Source organism: Pongo pygmaeus, chromosome 16, assembly GCF_028885625.2.
Source record: "Pongo pygmaeus isolate AG05252 chromosome 16, NHGRI_mPonPyg2-v2.0_pri, whole genome shotgun sequence".
NCBI classification, from domain to species: Eukaryota; Metazoa; Chordata; class Mammalia; order Primates; family Hominidae; genus Pongo; species Pongo pygmaeus.
In genome coordinates this window covers 90,305,217-90,321,334 of record NC_072389.2, presented here as the reverse complement: position 1 = coordinate 90,321,334, position 16,118 = coordinate 90,305,217, and the positions used below count along the sequence as shown (strand labels likewise).

The window sequence follows — 16,118 nt, the reverse complement described above, 5'->3', positions numbered from 1 at the left end:
ACAGCCTCTTTGTCTCCCAGCCGCAGTCACTAGTTTCCTTTTCCTGTGAGAAGTGAGAATTAGTCACTCACTTCCAGTGCTAAGCATAATCAGAGTGAGGAATGTAGGAGCAGCTCTAAAAACGTGAGAGCTATTGGTGTCTGGAATTAGTTTTTTGTTTTTACCTGGTATTTGTGCCTGGGCACTTAAGTACTTGCCTGGCTGCAGCACTTTTAATTGCTGAGACCCAACCAGGCCCCCTGTCATCTGACCCTGACCCCTCTGCAGCCTCATCTACTGTGGAATCTTCCATTTCAGCCACACTTAGTTATTTACTGTTCCTTAACATGCTCGGTGGCTTCACACTTCCATGCCTTTGCACATAATATTTTCTCTTTCTACAATGTTCATTTCCCTCTTCTTATCTGGCAGAGCCCTACTTTTCCTTCAAGATTTAACCTCAGCAGGCATCACTCCACTCCTTTGGAAAACTTTTGTGATTTTTCCCTTGGGCAGAGTTAATCAGTTACTTCTCAGTCACACTCTGTACAAGTTCCTGTTGTTAAACATTCACAAAGTGTTGTAATTATCTGTTTATATTTTTATATCCTTCTATATTTAGCTTCTGGAAGATGGAATTTATGTTTTTATTTCTATAACATCAGTACTCAGTATAAGTTTAGTGCATAAAAGGTGCTTTATAAATGTTGAAATGAATAAATGACAGTTTTACATCTAAACCTGCTGATTAATGTCAACTTCATATCCTTCTTGTAAGAAATCTGTATATATTAGAAGATTATAAATTATAAAATACACAAGCTACTATGTTATCTGAAACTGAATCTGATAGCCCATCACATTTCTTATTTGGCAGACTAGACTGAGGCCTGGAGTGGATAAGTGACTAGCCTAGGCCGCATAATGATGAGAGGCAGAGATAAGACTAGACTTCTATGTCTTTGTCTCTCACATAGCTTGTCTTGTAGTTTCTATAACATCGTCTTACCAGATAGGTGAGGGAGATTTAGGATTAGCATTATCTATGTGCTATCAAAAACCCTGCCATTGCTCTCCTTGCCTGTATGCTTTTGTTCACATAGACCTTTGGCTCTCTGCTTGCCTAAGTCCTGCCCTGTTGCTCCATACCTACCCTGATTCTTGCCTTTTCTGACCATCTCAGTCAGAATCACTTAAACCGTCTTCTGAGTTTGCATAGCTGTTTATAGCACATGCAGCAATACCATGCAGTGACTGAGTACAGCCCTCAGTCCACACCCCTGCTTCCTAGCTGTGTGACTGACAAGTAGATTAACCTCTCTGTTTCCAAATCTATAATTAGGAATAATAATAACAGTTCCTACTTTATAGAGTTGATGTGAGGATTAAGATGTTCTCTGGTACATAGTAAACATCCAAATGTTACATACTGTTATTGGTAGTGATGGTCTGATTACTATTCATAAATCGCTAGAGGCTGATTACTGGCCACCTCTAGTTTCAGCTCTTCCTGTATCTGACTGCTTATTGCTGAATCCAGGGTTGCCCAGTTTTGTAAGGGGTATATCCTAACCTACAGGTTACCCTCAGACACTTGTTGTAATATTTTTGCGAATAACATTCACTTAGGATTTTTGTTCTCTGGCACACACCAGTGCTTTGTCATGTAGAGGTTTGCTCATTTGTATAGGTGATGTTACTTTGAAAAGGTTCTCTCTAAGGTCTGCTCAGTGAAAGAACAGGATGTTTTCTCTCTTTACTTCACAGCCATAGCCAGCTTTGAGGTTCAGTGTTTGTATAGCTCTAAGTCTTTGTTAATTAAGGAAATGGACTAGAAAAGACAGTTTAATGAAAACTCACAGGCAGTGGGCAATTTGCACACATTCCCTTGTTTGACACCGTAGTACAAGCTCACCTCTAGATGTAAAAGGAGCAGTCTGTAATTCTCTTGACCCTTTTCCTGATTAATAACCTGTAGATATTGTCCATCCATGGTATAAGAGTTGGATAGTTTTGTTTGGATTTTCTCTGTCTTGTAAATGAGAAGCCAGGGAAAGAAAATACAGTGTATTTATTATACTGGGAGCAAAGGTCATGGAAACAGTAACTTTTAAAAAGAACCCTTGGTTACCTAGTTTTTAAAGACCTAGACTTCGTTGTTCTATTTCTAAAAGTCTGTGGAATAAACCCCTCATTTTCTCTGATTTACAAGGAAACTAAAATGTGGAAAATTTGATCTTTAAGGGGCATGACTTCTGGTTTATGGGATTGTTTATTTTAAAGTTTAAACATTTCAGTGTCTTATGATACTCTTAGTTAAAAGGAAGTTCTCTTGAGTATCATATAACTATTAAAATTATAATTTAGATCTGTATTTTCAAGAAAATACTCAGTTTTAAGTGGAAAAATGCATGGGAAAGGGTCAATTTAAATGCATTTTAAAAAATCAAAGAATATGTGCTCATGTTAACAAGGATTACTTTAGGGTAATGAGATTTCGGGTAATCGCTTTTTACTTTATTCCTCTGCAGCCTTTCTATATTGTCTGGATTTTTGAGTGACCATGTGTTACTTCATATTCAAAAAAAATTTTTAAGCCATTTTGTTTATGGAGGAAAAAAGTACAACTTAAGATTTGAACATGGTAAAGTCAGCCTTCTTCTGTCTTCCGCAGGGAAATTATCCCCAGCAGCTAGGAGAGAAAGAAACAGAAATGAAAACGCCATCTTTGAAGAAATTGGGAAATATCTGAAACCCCAAGCCAGAAAATGAGTAGAATGAGTTCTTCAAAGATTGAACCAGGGTATGAGAGGAAGTAGACTGAAGGCACTTGGGACTACAGATCTCAGGAAAAGAGAGAGACATTTTCCAACGTAAGGTACACACCCTGGGATTCAAAACCAAATGCTTCATTTGAAATAGTGGAAATGAGCACACAAGCTGATGGCAGGAGCTTCCCTGCAGCTAGTTTGATTCCAGGATGCAGAAGAGGCTGGATTGAATGAGGACTTAGACAAGTAGTACTTGTAGGGAGAGGTCTGACCTTGTGGTAGCAGGAAGGAGAGACTACACTGTGAACAGCTGCACAGCTGCCTTTTGCTTTTGGTTGATGGCGGGGGAGAGAGGCTCAAGAATACCTTCCCCCACCCTGTGTGCATATATACACACAGGCTTGCAAGTGAAAGAAAGAAGACTTCTACTCTCCTGAATATGGCCCTGGCTCCTCTCCCAAATCAGCCTTCACATAGCTGGGTCCAAGCCAGGCGCGGTGGCTCACACCTGTAATCCCAGCACTTTGGGAGACTGAGATGGGCAGATCACTTGAGGTCAGGAGTTCAAGACCAGCCTGGCCAATATGGTGAAACCCCATCTCTACTAAAAATACAAAAATTAGCTGGGCATGGTGGCGGGCGCCTGTAATCCCAGCTGTTCGGGAGGCTGAGGCAGGAGAATCGCTTGAACCTGGGAGGCAGAGGTTGCAGTGAGCCAAGATTGTGCCGCTGCACTCCAGCCTGGGCGATAGAGCAAGACGCGGTCTCAAAAAAAAAAAAACAAAAACACAAAAATTCCCTAAAGAAGGAAACAAATAGTGGACAAAACAAAAGTTTTGTGGTACAAATCAAGAAGTTTCCAGAAATAAGAGAAAGCTTGAATCTACAGTTTGAAAAGACACACTGTGTTCTGGAAAAATTAACATAGAGTGGCCAGCCTTGCAACATCTCCCAGTAAGGTTATTAGATTTTAAATGTAAAGAATCATTCAGGCAGCCAGGCCAAAAGATCAAGTCACTTAGTAAAGGAGAAATTTTGACTCCTCCATATTATTAACGATCATGGGAGGACACTGGAGCAACAGTGAGGAACTCCGTAAGGAAAGTCAGTGTGACTCAAGGATTTTATATTCAATGAAATTGTTTTTTAAGTATAAAAACAAATGCATTTTTCAATGTTAGAAATCAAGAAAGAATATTCTCATGAACGCTTCTTGAGGAATCTAGTTGAAGATATCTTCAGTCCACCAAGAGATAACTAGAAAAACTACAGCAAAGTAGATGGCAATGAGTGTTGACCCTCTAACTGTAGGTTAAAACAAATGTGGAGATTGATACAGTAGAACAGAATGTAAAGGTTATATGACCTGACAGCGTGTGGTCATATAACTAACCACCTGTGAGGGGAGAGGGGAAAGAAGATGGGAGGTAAAGTAAGAGTGCTGTTCCCTCATCGTTAATAGCTAAGATTCAAAGGGTACCATTTAAAGCTGACAATGAACTAGTAGAGGTATAGGGTCTATTTATAGCTACAAAGCTAAACAGTAAGAATTAATATAACTGGCTAAAATAGGTTAGCTAAAGGATGGTGCAGGAGAAGAAAATATTTTATTTATTTAGTTTTACTAATTTTAGAGACAGGGTCTCACTATGTTGCCCAGTTTGGTCTTGAACTCCTCCTGGGTTCAAGTGAACCTCTCACCTTGGCCTCCCAAAGTGTTGGGATTACAGGCATGAGCCATCAAATCTGGCCCAGAAATATTTTAATTTCATCATTTTCATGGGGGTTAAATAGATACTATCTAAATAAATAAAGGTTGATAGATATTTATAAATAAGTAACCATTAGACAAAATATCAGTTATCTTAAATATCAAAATACATGCACAAAGGAAAGTAGCTTCTACAAGGGGTAACAGAAACAATGGACAGATACCTGACACACCAATAAATATAAATGGGAGTTGGGGTTACAACAGTCTTGGTCATCAAGAAGTCAGACTTTATATTCCACTAATATGTTTCTCTGACAGAAGAGGCAACTCAAAACCTGGTATTTCAGAAGCTTTAGGGTCAGCAGGAGCAGCACCTCACCTCTGGGTATTTCCTTTTTTTTTTTTTTTTTTGAGACAGAGTTTCCCTCTTGTCACCCAGGCTGGAGTGCAATGGCGCAATCTCAGCTCACTGCAACCTCCGCCTACCAGGTTCAACTGATTCTCCTGCCTCAGCCTCCCAAGTAGCTGGGATTATAGGCGCCCACCACCACGCCCAGCTAATTTTTCGTATTTTTAGTAGAGATGGGGTTTCAACATGTTAGCCAGGCTGGTCTCAAACTCCTGACCTCAGGTGATCCGCCCACCTCGGCCTCCCTAAGTGCTGGGATTACAGGCGTGAGCCACCGCGCCAGGCCCTGGGTATTAACTTTAAAGTGATTTTCTTTTTCCACTCAGCCAACTATAGTGAAGGTACTTAGTGTTTTGTTTAAGGTGATTAGTTTCACTCCTCTGAAAAAATTAAAAATTCAAAACTAATAAATAAATGAATGGAACTAAAAAAGGAAAGACCAAATTATTATTCATTTTGAATAGTTATGTTGGAGTTTTTGATGAAGTTCTTTTCTCAAGAGCTATTCCCAAGGACCAGGAAAATATATTTTGTTTTTGGAAGTTCTTGGAATATAAACAGACCAACTTTCTGAAGTGTCATAATATGTGGTCCCCTGATATGTGTATTTAATGTACTCCTTTGTTTCACCCTCAGAACCAAAGCTGCCTTCATTCCTTGGTTTCATGGAAATAGTGTGCATATGTAACAGACAATAATAGCACACATGGAGATTCTAGTTTAAATGACATCTAGCAGTTGCTAACGCCACCTTTCCAAATTTTCAACAGATCTGAGGTTGAAACTCACAACACCAAAAAACAGGCTAGTGGGGCACATATTTAGAAGTTATGGAACTGGATTGAAAAACATATTTTAAAACAGGAATATCACCCTTGGCAATTTGATAGAAAATGGGAAGACTTACTGCCTTCCTCATGGTCCACTCCTCATTAACCCTGGCAGCCATCCAAATTCCTCTGTTTATGTGGGTGCTACTTTTAACAGCAGTCAGGTACTGCATTCCCTGTCATCTTCCTGCTTCCTCTTGGTACTACTCTATTCTACATCAATTCAAAGACCCTGGCTGCCAGCATATATCTGAGCAGTGAATGTGATGCTGTCTCAGAGGCTCCCATGATTAAAATGGGGGTATAAACAGGAAACACCCCAGTAGTTGACCATGTTAGAGACATTGAAGGACAGAGTACATATGCCAGGAAGCAGAGCCACTTTATTCCTAAAGCCTAGTGGACTTGAACCTGTATACATCAACCCTTCCCTCCCACCAAACAAAACATAAGTGCTCAGAGAGTAAGGCTGTGAGCACACATACACTTTGGCTATGGGCAGATGCAGGATCCAGGTAGAATGTTGACCTGGGGTCATTCTTAAAGAGTTCCTGCCCAAGACGTTAGCTCATCAGGCTGAGAGGACTCCAGCAGTAAAGGTTGTGGGGATCTACACTTTGGTAGAAAAGGAGAAAGGACCAAGAAAAGCCAGCTGAGGCATTGCCTCAGCTGCCCATCTAAAGGAAGCTGCAGCAGGAGGGACACAGTAGAGGAATCTCTAGAGACATCACAAAAATGCTTAAGAGAAAGAGCTTTAAACATCCATCAGGCCCCAAGAATGAGAAGTCATCTTCTAACAGCACTGGTCAGGGACTTCTCTGACCCTTTCCTGTTCTCCCTGCCTCAGAAACAGCAGGTAGCAGATTGGGGAGGAAGTGAGGGAGACAGAACAGTCCCCACCCCCAACTTCTTCCCCAGTGGCAGGCTGCCCCTGCAACTGGTCCTGCTATTAGAGAGAGGTCTTTTCTTCAAACGAAGGTTGCAGTGCTTTTAAGATACCGGACTGATTTTTTTTTTTTTTTTTTTTTGAGACGGAGTTTCTCTCTTGTCGCCCATGTTGGAGTGCAATGGTGCGATCTTGGCTCACTGCAACCTCTACCTCCCGGGTTCAAGCGATTCCCCTGCCTCAGCCTCCCAAGTAGCTGGGATTACAGGTGCCCGCCACCACGCCCAGCTAATTTTGTATTTTTAGTAGAGACAGGGTTTCTCCATGTTGGTCACACTGGTCTCAAACTCCCAACCTCAGGTGATCTGCCCGCCTTTGCCTCCCGAAGTGCTGGGATTACAGGTGTGAGCCACAGCACCCAGCCTGATCACTTTCTTTTTGCAAATGTAACCATCCAGATTTAAAAAGAACATTCCAGGACCCCATGAGATGCCCTTGTTATTCCCTTTTGATTACCTCTCACCCCACAAAATATACTATAGATTAGTTTTGCCTGATTTGAACTTTATTTAAATTGATCATTTTTAATTACTGAATTGAGGCTTAATTATAATGTGAAATGAGCAGAAAGATATTTCAAAATGTTTCGTGATGGTTCTTTATGGCCAGTATTTTTGTATATCCTGTAGAAATATGTCATTCCTTTTATTTTCAAACCTCATTTGTGAGATTTTAGGGACACGAATGCCTTTTTGGGACTGGTGTGGATGTATTCTTCTTATTAATTATTACTGAAGTAAAGAGGAAATGATATCAGCAGATGTGCAGAGCTTTTATTTGCACTGAATACACTATTCATTTAGACAAAAAGATCATTTCTCAATTCAAATTGGAATATTCTAATTTAAGGCTTAAATCAGTTGTGTCATAATCTCTATGGAAACAAAGCTTTCTACTGTGTAGTAGTTGCATAAGTAACTCATTTCCCCTTGTAGATATACAAATTGTAGACGCAAATACTTCTTTTTCCATTTTCTCCCAAGAATACTCTTGAAATAGAAGATACTTTAGTCATATTTGTTATGTTTTATAAAATTTAAAATATCTGTTCAAATTTCCTGCTGACATACATTTTAATAAAATTGTTAAAACTTAAAAATTGTTGATATGCTCAGTTTTGCTAGTTGAATTCAGAAAAAGAAGATTGAGTTATCCTTCTTAGCTCTTGCGTATTAGTGTCATCTAACTCTGGAAGGCTCTCTCCAGTTGGGTTGTGTGTGTGTGTTTTTCTTACTAATCTGCAGGCATTCTTTGTGTATTGTGGGTATGAGCTCTTTGTCAGTTTTACGTTTTGCAGATACTTTCTCCAACTTCGTGGCTTACTTTTTCATTCCTTTACATGGGTCTTTTGATGACCCGAAGTTCTTAATTTTGAAATTTAACTTATCAGTCTTTTCCTTTATGATTAGTGCTTTTCGTATCTGGTTGAGAAATCTTTGCCTCAATAAAAGCAAAAATAGAAAAATGAGATTGCATCAAACTAAAAAGCTTCTATACTCGGCAAAGGAAACAATTAGCAGCATGGAGAGACAAGCTGCAGACTGGGAGAAAATATTTGCAAATCACACATCAGATAAGGGGCCAATATCCAAAATATATAAGAAACCCAAACTACTGATAACAAGAAAACACGTAACTTAAAAAATGGCCAAAGGACCTGAATAGACATTTCTCAGAAGATATACAGATGGCTAACAGATAAATGAAAAAAAATGCTCAACACCTCTAATCATCAGAGAAATGCAAATTAAACCATAATGAAATATATCACCTCATACCCTTTAGATTGGCTGTTATCAAAAAGATGAAAGATAAAGCTGAGGCCGGTGGCTCACACCTGTAATCCCAGCACTTTGAGAGACCGAGGCAGGCGGATCACCTGAGGTCAGGAGTTTCAGACCAGCCTGACCAACATGGAGAAACCCTGTCTCTACTAAAGATACAAAATTAGCCATGTGTGGTGGTGCATGCCTGTAATCCTAGCTACTTGGGAGGCTGAGGCAGGAGAATTGCTTGAACCCGGGAGGCAGAGTTTGCAGTGAGCCGAGATTGTGCCATTGCACTCCAGCCTTAGTAACAAGAGCGAAACTCCATCTCAAAAAAAAAAAAAAAAGACTGGGTACAGTGTCTCATGCCTATAAGCCCATCACTTTGGGAGGCTGAGACAGGAGGATTGCTTGAGCTCAGGAGTTCCAGACCAGCCTGAGCAACCTAGTAAGACCTCATTTCTATAGAACACAAAGTAAAAATTAGCTAGGAATAGTGGCACATGCCTGTAGTCCCAGCTACTTGGGAATCTGAGGTGGGAGGATTGCTTGAGCCCGGGAGCTTGATGCTGCAGTGAGCTGTGATTGCACCACTGTCCTCCAGCCTGGGTGACAGAGTGAGATCTTGTCTAAAAAAAAAAAAGATGGAAAATAAACGTTGGTGAGGATGTGGAGGAGAAAAGGGAACTTCACACACTGCTAGTAGTATTATAAATATATACAGTCACTTTGGAAAACAGTATGGAGGTTCCTAAAAAAAAAAACTAAAAATAGACTTAGCATGCTATCTAGCAATCCCACTTCTGAGTATATATCCAAAGGAATTGAAGTCAGTGTGTTGAAGAGATGGCTGTCTGTACTCCTGTGTTCATTGCAGTTTTATTCACAACAGCCAAGATTTAGAAACAATTGACGTGCTGATCCACAGACAAATGGATTAAAAAATGCAATATATACATGCAGTGGAATACTATTCAGCCTTTTAAAAAGCAGGAAATTAATTATGTCATTTGTGACAACATGGACAAACTTAGAGGACTTTCTGCTAAGTAAAATAAGCCAGGCACAGAGAGACAAATACCCTATGATTTCACTTATGTGGAATATACAAAAGTTGAACTTAGAAGTAAAGAGTAGAATGGTAGTTACCAGAGGCTGGAGGGTAGGGGAGTGGTAGATGGGAAAAGAGGATACATTGGTCACAGGGCACAAAGTTTCATTTAGATAGGAGGAATAAGTTCTGGTGATTCATTGTATAGCAAGGAGATTGTAGTTAATAATCATGTATATTTCAAATAGCTAAGAGATAGCATTTTAAATGTTCTCACCATAAAGAAATGATAAATATTTGGGGCGATGGATATGTTAAAGAAAAAAAAGAAAAAGAAGCTGAGTGTGATGGTGTGCGCCTACAGTCCTAGCTACTTGGGAGGCTGAGGCAGGAGGATCACTTGAGCCCAGGAGTTCCAGGCCAGCCTGGGCAATATAGCAAGACCTCTTCTCGACTTCTGACCTCAGATGATCTGCCCACCTTGGCCTCCCAAAGTGCTGGGATTACGGCGTGAGCCACCGTGCCCAGCCAAGACCTCTTCTCTAAAAAGAAAAAAGAAAAGAAAAAACATTTTTGCCTTAAGTCTCCTCTTTTTGTTTTATTTCTGATTATGTACACTCTTTTCCTTTCTGTCTTCTCTAGGCACCTGTTCTAGTGTGTTTAATATATATAATTTTGTTTTTCTGTGTTCATTTAAAGTATATATTGTTATGTGCTTATGTTTTTTTTTTTTTTTTTTTTTTGAGACGGAGTCTGGCTCTGTTGCCCAGGCAGGAGTGCGGTGGTGCAATCTTGGCTCACTGCAAGCTCTGCCTCCCAGGTTCACGCCATTCTCCTGACTCAGCCTCCTGAGTAGTTGGGACTACAGGCACCCAACATCACGCCCGGCTAATGTTTCTATATTTAGTAGAGACAGGGTTTCACCATGTTAGCCAGGATGGTCTCGATCTCCTGACCTAGTGATCCGCCCGCCTTGGCCTCCCAAAATGCTGAGATTACAGGTGTGAACCACCACGCCCGGCCGTGCTTATGTATTTTTAATTTTATGTAAATGGTATTGTATTGTAGATCTCATTATCTTTATTTTTTTAATTTGGCATGTATTGTAGATCTCATTGTCTTTATTTTTTTAATTTGGCATGTTTTTAAGATTCATCATATTATTATCCCCTAGTTAGATATACTGAGAATGCTTGTAACCCCCTGCCACCACACATAACCCTAGACAGATGTCTTTTCATATGTCCCCTTACAGATCTTTGTGAATAGGCCCAGACTTATCACTTCTGGGTTGTAGGGTAATGCAAGTGCAGGCATTTTAGGCCAAACCTCAGTAATTGGTTCCTGAACATCAGATGCTATACATGAAAATGTCAACCAGAAGCAATTTCTTGTTATTTTTAATGGCAAAAAATACGACTCATTACAAGTCAACTTAACCCCAAACTTATTTCCTACAGCATAACTGAAACTTAGTAAAGTAGTAGTCTAGTCTGGTAGGATGTAAAATGCTTAAAACATCATTTTCTGTTATCAGACATTGCTTATTAGCAAATGTTTGCTTTGAACACACCAACAAGAACCGTTTGCCTACTCTCTCGTGACCTGCCATAGGAAGGCCAAGAGCAGCCCCACAGAGGATGGTGCTGGATGCCCTCTGCACCAGCAGCTGTGGAGATGCACATCCTCTTTGACAGTCTGTGCTTTTCAAAATGTTTATGCACTTATGACTACTACGATGTTCTAACAAATGTATTTGGATTATAATTTTAGACTTTCTGCCCACCATTTTGTTAAAAATGTATTCATTTTGGGGCACATAAATACACATTTTTTTCTTATATAAACACCAGACAACTTCTGGTCAAGATTTTACCTTTAAACCCTTAGGAAGGGTTTAAAGGAAGGGTTAAAATTGCAGCCCTAGGAAGAGATGGTCTCCCTTAGGAGAGGTTTAGGTTTCCTAAACCTTCAGCCTGGGCTGTTGCTGCTATTTGCAATGAAGGGGCAGGCAATGATTGTCCAAGGCTGGGGCCTCACCTCCATCCCCATCCCTGATGTCCCCCATCCTTGATCTGAAGGCCTTCATCTGCCCCAGGAGTTCTCACATTCTTTGTTGATGTTGTTAGTTCCTTTACTGTATACTTACCTCTCTTTCCTGTAGTTTCTCCTCTGAAACCCCAAGTTCTGTTTTCTTTTGGACGTAAGCAAATGACTTCCTTGATTTTTCTGAGATGATTATTTGAAATTTAGAATTAGACATAATTAGTAGTAAAATTCCAAAAAGAAACTTTAAAGAAACCAATTTTTTTTTTAATAAAAAATTGTATAGGCCAGTTGCTAGTTGCTGAGAATACTTGTATAGCCCTCTTAAAAGAAAACTCAGAGGTTTGTTTTTTGTTTTTTGTTTTTTTGTTTTGAGGGGACAGGGTTTTGTTCTGTCACCCAGGCTGGAGAGCAGTGGTGCAATAATAGCTCACTGCAGCCTCAAACTCCTTGGCTCAATGGATCCTCTCACTTCAGCCTCTCTGGTCTTAGACTACAGGTATGTACCACCATGCCCACCTAATTTTTTGTAGAGACAGCGTCTCGCTATGGCTGGTCTTGAACTCCTGGGCTCAAGTGATGCTCCTGCCTCAGCCTCTCAAAGTGTTGAGATTACAAGCATGAGCCACCACGCCCAGCCAAGAGATGGTTTTAACAGTAGAGCCTCAGGTTGAGGACAGCATTCAGAAGGTCTGATGGTTTAACACAGGAAGGAGGCTGGGGTTAACAATTTACTCTTTGTTGCAGATTTTTTTTCAGGTAGCTTTCAGTCTCAAAACTCACTTTCTACCCAAAGCTATGACAGAGATAGCATGTTTAGCTTCCCTGCCTGGTCAAGGATGCCTTTGTTCTAGAACCAAAGTAGGGGCTTTATGAATGGTTGTGCATCCACTTCCAGTAGTAATGGCTATACATTATGGAGCACTTAACTGTGTGGTGGGTACTGCACAGAGTACTTCATATCTGTTACTCATTTAATCTTCACAATCACTATTTTCCAAGTGAAGCTTAGCAAAGTGAAGAAACTCACAGTTTTTCAGAAAGGGTCACAGTTCAAACCCCGTGTCTGTCTGACCTCCAGAATACTGGTTATGGGAACTGTGGGTGATTCTAGATAATTCGATTGTGTGGATTGTCATTCTCATTGTAATCTCCTTAAATCTCATTAAAGTTCATTAGCCAACCCAATAAAACCTAGGCTGGCCTTTGCAGTCAGGATGCTAGTAGTGATCAGGTAGGCAGGCAAACAGCTGTAGAACCTCCAAACAAGGCTCTCTGCTGTCTGAATGTACAGTGTGTTACAGAAACATGATTGACGAATGTAAATATGCCTGAAATAGATTCATCTGAGAGAGAGGCATGCTGTTAATTTGTTAATCAATTGATTCAGTATCCATATCACCCATGCCTGCTGAATTCAGTTTTTCTTTAGAAGGGAGTTAAATAAATAGCACTGAGTTCTCAACCTTTGGCTCCCTGCTCCCTGGGGCAGCCTGTAGACCCCCCTTTTCATTCTGACAGATGAATAGGCAAGTGATCAGTTTTGTCTTTTGGGAAGGTGGAGGGAAGAGGTAGATTCTAGTCTGGCCTCCATGATGTTATACCTCAGATTGCCACATTGGATTTGAGGATCCTCAGATCTCAGTGACATGTTTGAAGAAGATCTCAGGGATTGGGTTATCTCTCCTATAGTTGACTATTCTCATTTTTTTTATGGGTTAATTCTTACTAGTTTTACTTTCAAAGGTAATTTTAACATTTCAGGAAAACTTTTATTTGTCCCCTGTATTTAATACGTTAATATGATATTTAAGAACTAGATCCTACTTTGTATAGTATTTCAAGGTATCATGAAATTAATGGTTCTTTTTTTTTTTTTTCTTTTTTTTTTTTGAGGCAGGGTCTTACTCTGTCGCCCAGGCTGGAGTGCAGTCGCGTGATCTTGGCACACTGCAACCTCCACCTCCCGGGTTCAGGTGATTCTCCTGCCTCAGCCTTCCGAGTAGCTGGGACTACAGGTGCCCACCACCATGCCCAGCTAATTTTTCATATTTTTAGTAGAAGCAGGCTTTCACCATATTGGCCATGCTGGTCTCGAACTCCTGACCTTGTGATCCACCCACCTTGGCCTCCCAAAGTGCTGGAATTACAGGCGTGAGGCACCACACCCAGCCAGTGTGTTCTGAAAGAAATAGTGCTTTGGAAAAATACAGTTTAAAAAATGCCTTATAATATGTATGTGCATTATAGAATTATAATTTCATAGCAAAAGCTTCTTGGAAAATATTTGCTGTAGATATTTAGAATTTATTGGGCATTTACTCATTGTCAGGCATTGTGATAACTACTTGAAATAGCTCATTTAATCCAGATATCATTTTTTGCCCAACACTATGGGTTTGGGAAAAAAGGACGTGCGTGGTTTCACCCTAGCATATAACTAGAATTTGCAGTTAGTCAGAGTAACATACAAAAGGTTCACAGTAAATATTTACGTTTAAATCGACTGATGGGAAAATTAGGAACAGGTGAGGGGAGGAAAAAGAGACTACGACAGTGGGGGACAGATAAAGAGTTTGGGAGAAGAACCAGGGAAAGCAGCTGAGAACTTTGCCTGAAGAGTAGACCTTGGTGCCATCTTGTGGGTGGATCTGGAAAGGACCAAGCAGATGCACATCAGTTTCTACTAAGATGCCTTGCAGAGCCCCAAATTTCCATGCAACACTGATAGAAAACTGCAAATCAGATAATCAGAACTCTGGTCTAGGAATCAGTGGATCTTAGTGATGGAATCAGTGTCCTGTCCATCAGCAAGTCCTGATCACTGTCTCCAAAACACATCCTAAATCTGTTTATCTCTGTGGCCGGCCCCAGGCCAAGCCACCATCTTCTCTTGTTTGGACTACTGCAGAAGCTTCCTTACTGGCCTTGCCTCTACTCTCATCCTCCCATAGTTCATTCTCCATTGGCAGCCAAAGACATCTTTTTTAGAAAGAAGAATCAGATTATGTCACTTCTTTGTATAAAACCTTTAAGCAGCTTTTCATGAAATTTAGAATAAAATTCAAATGTCTTATCCTGCCTTAGAAAACTCTGCATCATATGACCCCTGCTTAGCTGTAACTTCATCTCATGACCTTCTTTGTATGGCCCCTGTTTAGCTGTAACCTCATCTCTTGACCTTCTTCCTCTTCGTTTCCTCCAGTGTCCCACCTTATTTCCACTGTAGGTCCTGTGCACTAGCTGTTCCTCTGCCTGGTACTCCTTCCTCCACCTCTTGCATGGTTGGCTACTTCCTGTCATTCAGATCTCACCTCCTGCATTGCTGCCTCAGAGGGGCCTTCCTTGACTCTGATTCAGTTACTCTCCATCACATCTTTCCCTGTTGTTAAGTAGAGATATTGTCTGTCTTGCTGTCTGTTGAATCCTCAATGCCTAGGAGACCATTTGGCACATAGTGGATGTTCAGTAAAGATCTGTCAGAAAGATAAATGCTGTTTTCCAGTTTCTTGATCTTTTTCCAGCTAGATATAGATAGGGCCAGGTTATTTTAGACTTTTCCTAATAGAGTGTGAAAAGATCACAGGAATTAAATTCAGACAGAACTGGGTCCCATTCCTGCAACTACTGCTTACCAACTATTTGACCATACTTCCCTGAGTGTCAGCTTCTTCATCAATAAAATGGAGTTAATGAGCTTACCTTGCTCATAAGGTAAGAACTAAATTGGACTTAAATATGATTGGATCCAAAGTATTTATGTGTTAGATACTTTTTTCTATTAAAACTGACTGGACCATGTTGTTATTTCCATTTTCCTCTCCTACTACCCAAGAGACAGGATTAGGTTCTTTGTACTCCTAGTATCTAGCACTGCACTTGTCTTACAGTAATAGGTGGTCCACAAGTGTCTGGATTTAGACTCTTCCACACCTAAGAACTGGTATCTCCTGACTCTTTCCAGTCTGTGTCCCTTTGATCACATTATTTCTCTTTGTCCAGAGAGAGAAACAGATGGTCACTGGTTGTACATGGAAAGCCTGAAGGGATAGTATGGCTCAGACCAAAATTGGATTTATGTTTTTACTGTAGTTCCTGGGTTTTGTATACAATTAATGTAAATTGACCCCAGGATAACTTTCTGTTTCTAATAAAGGGATGAAGAAAAAAAGAGATAGATCATATGATTGTTTTGTAGTTCCTAGGACTTAGGCTCTTCGTAAGTTTCTTCTGTTTCTTTCTTTCTTTTTTTTTTTTTTTTTTTTTTAAGACAGAGTCTTGCTCTGTCACCCAGGCTGGAGTACAGTGGCTCTGTCTCGGCTCAGTGCAATCTCTGCCTCCCAGGTTCAAGCGATTCTCCTGCCTCAGCCTCCTGAGTAGCTGGGATTACAGGCACCCACCACACCTGGCTAGTTTTTGTATTTTTAGTAGAGACAGGGTTTTACTATGTTGGCTAGGCTGGTCTTGAACTCCTGACCTCAGGTGATCTGCCCCCCTCGGCCTCCCAAAGTGCTGGGATTACAGGCGTGAGCTACCATGCCCAGCCATTCTTTCTGTTTCTTAATGGAATAAAGTACCTATGAAATTACTCTGAAAACTAGAAGTC

General features: G+C 40.5%; 1 protein-coding gene across 4 annotated transcripts in view; it reads left to right on the top strand.

Annotated features, from left to right (window-relative positions):
• The window catches only part of PDE8A (phosphodiesterase 8A), a 154,341-nt gene that overhangs the window by 47,109 nt on the left and 91,114 nt on the right, over positions 1-16,118 (top strand). The window contains exon 2 of one of the 4 annotated variants that reach the window (XM_063652880.1): positions 2,654-2,852. The exons of 2 other annotated variants lie outside the window; for them this stretch is intronic. The gene's annotated coding sequence lies outside the window, so the exon portion shown is untranslated. Of the gene's footprint in view, positions 1-2,653; positions 2,858-16,118 lie in introns of all 4 variants that reach the window. One more of the 4 variants, XM_054450982.2, reaches the window with a different exon arrangement.